Consider the following 5589-nt stretch of genomic DNA (forward strand, 5'->3'; position numbering starts at 1 on the left):
AATGGAATGTCTGATTTAGAGATGTTGCAGTTAGGAATCCCTGGACCGAAATATCCTCATTGATTGCATAAGAAAAGGCCCTGGGGAAGGATTCCGCAAGGATGTTGTTTGACCACTGATCTTTCCAAAACAAAACATCCGAACCGTTGGAGATTTGAGCATGAGCAATCCCTCTATAGATTGGCATGAGTTTTGTGATGTCTCTCCACCCGAATGAGCCGCAGGCGCTGAAGCATGTGGAATTTTTGAACCGTAGTACCTGGACCATATGAGCTGGACCCACGGAAGATCATGATGATTATAAAACTTGTGGAGGTACTTGAGTAGCAGGGCATCACTTTGAACTTTCAAATTCAGAACACCTAGGCCACCACATTCCTTAGGTTTACATACCAAGTCCCAAGCTGCGAGTGACTTACACTTGTCTCCTTGTTCAGTCTTCTTGGTCCATAAACATTTCCTCCTGATTTTGGCAACCCCGGAGTGACAATAGTCGGGACACTTCCCAGCGATGACCGTAGTTTGAGGAGTTCATGTATTCACTAAGTGCTAATACTTTGGTCCGATACTCTATTAAAAGGAGGCCTTAATATACCTTAGTTTCCAATAGGACCCCACTGCCACGGGAGGGCAGGACAAAAGATGTTATGCAAATTTTTTCCATAAGCACGTATGACTTTATTTGGAATACATGCCTACATTGTATTGATGAATTGGAGCTAGTTCTGTGTCACCCTATGTTATAACCGTTGCATGATGAATGCCATCCGACATAATTATCCATCATTGACCCATTGCCTACGAGCTCGTTTCATATTGATCTTTGCTCCATTACTTTTCCATTGCCACTGTTATGATTGCTACAAAACTACTACTGTTGCTCTTGCCACTGTTACCGTTACTTCCATACTACTTTGCTACTAAATACTTTGCTGCAGATATTAAGTCTTTCAGGTGTGGTTGGATTGACAACTCAGCTGCTAATACTTGAGAATATTCTTTGGCTCCCCTTGTGTCGAATCAATAAATTTGGTTTAAATACTCTACCCTCGAAAACTGTTGCGATCCCCTATACTTGTGGGTTATCAAACATGCCCTGCAAAAACAAGTTAGACGTCCTCTACTTTGTTGTTGCAAGTTTACGTGGCTGCTACGGGCTTCTAGCAAGAACCGTTCTTACCTACGCATCAAACCACAACGATGTTTCGTCAAGTTTGCCGTTTTAACCTTCTTTAAGGACCGGCCGTAGTCAAATTCGATTCTACTAAAGTAGGAGAAACAGATACCCGCCAGCCACCTTTATGCAAAACTAGTTGCATGTCCGGTCTCATGTGCGTGGACATGTAAGGTTGGTCCGGGCCGCTTCATCCCACAATACCGCCGAATCAAAATAAGACGTTGGTGGTAAGCAGTATGACTATCACCGCCCACAACTCTTTGTGTTCTACTCGTGCATATCATCTACGGATAGACCTGGCTCATGATGGCACTGTTGGGAATCGTTGCATGGAAAACAAAAAATTCTACGCACACGCAATGATCTATCCATGGAGATGCATAGCAGCGAGGGGGAGATTGTGTCTACGTACCCTCGTAGATCGTAAGCGGAAGCGTTTGACAACGTGGTTGATGTAGTCAAACTTCTTCTAGCTCCAACCGATCAAGTACCGGACGTACGACACCTCCGAGTTTTGCACACGTTCAGCTTGGTAACGCCCCTCGCCTTCTTGATCCAGCAAGGTGTCGAGGTAGTAGATGAGTTCCGTCAGCACGACGGCGTGGTGATGGTGATGGTGAAGTGATCCACGCAGGGCTTCGCCTAAGTACCGCGAGAATATGACCGGGGTGTAAACTGTGGAGGGGGCGCTGCACACGGCTAACCATTGATGTTTTGTGTTCTAGGCGCCCCCTCCCACATCTACCATTATTAAGAAGTTGCTCCCACTATTCTTTTATCATGCACACTGTCCACATCAGCGACGTGACATGTCACAACATATATAGAGCCATCCATCTAAGCAAAGAAAAAAAAACACCTCAGCAAAAACAACTAAGCAAATATGCCATCTAATCAAATTGTGTGATTTAATCTCTTTATATAGTACGCAAATCGGTTCCTCTTCGTCTTCTTTTAAGGCAGAGACGCAAATCGGTTCCTCTTCGTCTTCTTTTAAGGCGGAGACGCAAATCGGTTCCTCTTCGTCTTCTTTTAAGGTGGAGAGCCATCGTCCTATCCTCGAATACCCAACACATCTGCTCCTCCGTTTGGGTCCTCTTTGCACATCTCATCTCCCCCAACCGAAATCTTGAAGGCTCTATCGCAGCAGCAACGAGCTTTCGTTGCCGCACTCGATGGCAGACACCCAGCTCCAACAAATCTGGCAGCCTTGGCGGCCTCTGGCTTCTCTGGCGGCTGGGCTCTTGGATGTGGAAGCGGCCAGGACTGGGCAGTTGGGTGCCACCACGTCCAGTTCATACGAATCGTGAAGGCCGCTCGGTGCCACCACACGACTTGTTCTAGCGACCGATCGGGCATCCTACGGCAGAGAACGGATACCATGTATGCCGCGGTACTACATCTCCTTCTCACAACATTTTTTTTAGATCTCCTTCTCAAAACTTCACCTTTCTGGCCTCCAGCAGGGGCATCGACAACACCCCTTGATCCTGATAAATAGTCTATTGTGCCAGCGAATGTGATCGATAGCGTCTTGGGCGTCCTCCTCATTAGCACCACCATCGATCATGTGACCGTGAACTCATCAAGGTTCATCACAAGGGAGTAGGGGTTCGAGACAGTCAATCGACATTCACTACTGCAGCTTCAAACGCGGTTCGTGGGGGCAGCTCCAGCACTGGCAAAAGGTGAGCTTGGAGAAATAACTTCATCTGATTTGCACGATCCAATCTTTAGTCCAGAATAATTTCACAATCAAGGGCTTTTGGATGGTAAAATAGTGAGGATCTGTGAACAAACTAAAGCGTCAAAACTCAGGGTGGACTGGATAGGGTACACTCACATTATTTAACTTTATTCTAACATATTGTATATCCACTGTCAACACCAATCAGGGGCCTTTTTACTTTATGTTTATTTGTGCTATAAAAGCAGTACTCTCTAATCTTCAGATTTCTAACTCGGTAAGAAATTTGATTAACATATCTTATATATACCGTCAACACAAATCAGGGGCTTTTTACTGTTTACGTATTTATTTGTGCTATAAAAAGAAGTACACTAATCTTCAGATTTCTATCTCTGTAGGGGATTCGAAAGCATCTGGTCTGTACCAATTGACACACAAAAAGAACCTTGGCAAACGAAAAATACTAAACGATGGAAAGACTATTCTGACAAGAAATATTCTTTAGGTTACTGTAGTATTTATTGTAATTAATTGACCCCATTGTTTTGTTAAAATTAGATGGATGGCAGTTTGCTCACCTTTTCCCTACAGGGTTGAGCACTATAGCAACTGTATTAGCCTAAAGTAGCCATTCAACAACTATTTGTGTGTTCTATTAACCATTATATTCATGTCCACCAATAAGGAAATTAAATTTATCAGCACTAACACATATTTATTTCTTCATTTTCTGATTGCAGGATCTCGCTATCAGGGCCAGACAAAGCAACTAGGTAGGCTAAGATATTTCTCCAAATAAGCTAATTATGTGTCCCAATTTTCTTATTTCTAAATATATTTTAAATTTACTTGAGGCTCATAATTATGTTATTTCCTGTAACATCTTGCCTAACACACTTCATGCATATATGGTATTAGGACAGAAGGTTGTCAAACTCTACATGTTTTCTCCTCATGGATATAATCATTTGCCGATCTTAGCTTATCATCCAAACTACTTTCTGTATGCCTTAATTTTCTGAGAACTTGCAATCATTCTGTTTTGAGTGATTTAGATTATACTTTATTTATCAATTAATTGTTCTTTTAATCTAAATCTTATAAGATGCATTTTGGATTTGTAGGTCATTGGTTGTGTCAGAGAGTTCGGCTCGGATAACTATGAGCAACCTTTCCTTTGCCTTACTTGGTTAAATACCATGTTATCTTTCTTATTGTAAGTCAAATTGTAGCCTACTTGAAAACAACTGCCACCCTCACTGTAATTCACAATGTCATCTTCACACACCCAAATAAGCTAAATTTTAGCAGTATAATAGGATTGGAGTTGAGGAAAAGCATCAATGTTACTTTTTTGAGCTGAAATGTGTTACTTTCATAATATCACACTGCATTTTTCTCCAAATCATTGTTGAGTTTATTCAGCAACGCGCGGGGTATCCTCTAGTATATATAGGTGGGAGGGGAGGAGAGGCAGCCAGGGGGCGCCCCAAATAGGATTCGAATCCTACTTGGGGTTCCGCAAGTGGCGCCCCCCTTTCCGTTTTCCACCGAAAAAGTAAGGGAAGGGGGAAGAGAGAAAGGAAGGGGAGCCGAACCCCCCTTTTTCCTTCTCCAATTCGGCCACATGCTATAGGGGGCCGCCACCCCTTGTGGGCTGGTGTGCTCCCCTCTCATGGACCATATGGCACATATATTCCGCCGGAGGTTCCGGTAGCCTCCTCGGTACTCCGATAAATACCCGATACACTCCAGAACACTTCCGGTGTCTGAATACTATTGTCCTATATATATATATATCAATCTTTACCTCTTGGCCATTTCGAGACTCCTCGTCATGTCCGTGATCTGATCCAGGACTCTGATATACATTCGGTCATCAAATCACATAACTCATATAATACAATATCGTCATCGAACATTAAGCGTGCGGACCCTACGGGTTCGAGAACTATGTAGACATGACCGAGACACCTCTCCGGTCAATAATCAATAGCGGAACCTGGATGCTCATATTGGTTCCTACACATTCTACGAAGATCTTTATCAGTCGAACCATTATGACAAATACGTTATTCCCTTTGTCATCGGTATGTTACTTGCCCGAGATTCGATTATCGGTATCTTCATACCTAGTTCAATTTCGTTATCGGCAAGTCTCCTTACTCGTTCCATAATACATCATCCCGCAACTAACTCATTAGTCACTTTGCTTGCAAGGCTTCTTATATGTGTATTACCGAGAGGGCCCAGAGATACCTCTCCGATACTCGGAGTGACAAATCCTAATCTCGATCTATGCCAACCCAACAAACACCTTCGGAGATACCTGTAGAGCATCTTTATAATCACCCAGTTACATTGTGACGTTTGATCGCACACAAGGTATTAGTCCGGTATCCGGGAGTTGCATAATCTCATAGTAGAAGGAATATGTATTTGACATGAAGAAAACAATAGCAATAAAACTGAACGATCAATATGCTAAGCTGATGCGGCTTAAAGCTATATCGATATTTCCCCAAAGAGGAAGGGATGATGCAGCACATCGACGGTAGGTATTTCCCTCAGATGTGAAACCAAGGTTATCGAACCAGTAGGAGAATGAAGCAACACAACGTAAACAACACCTGCACACAAATAACAACTACTCGCAACCCGACGTGTAAAAGGGGTTGTCAATCCCTTTCGGGTAGCGGTGCCCTGGATGGGCAAACAGACG

At 43.3% G+C, this 5589-nt stretch overlaps 1 long non-coding RNA gene across 1 annotated transcript; it reads left to right on the forward strand.

Annotated features, from left to right (window-relative positions):
• Positions 1-2162: 2162 nt before the first annotated feature.
• Positions 2163-4272, forward strand: LOC109751632 (uncharacterized). The gene is made up of 4 exons (XR_002230134.4): positions 2163-2570; positions 2692-2865; positions 3608-3640; positions 3992-4272. It is a non-coding gene; the product is annotated as an uncharacterized lncRNA (long non-coding RNA).
• Positions 4273-5589: the final 1317 nt, after the last annotated feature.

The sequence above is a fragment of the Aegilops tauschii genome, chromosome 5 (assembly GCF_002575655.3).
Source record: "Aegilops tauschii subsp. strangulata cultivar AL8/78 chromosome 5, Aet v6.0, whole genome shotgun sequence".
Lineage (NCBI taxonomy): Eukaryota > Viridiplantae > Streptophyta > Magnoliopsida > Poales > Poaceae > Aegilops > Aegilops tauschii.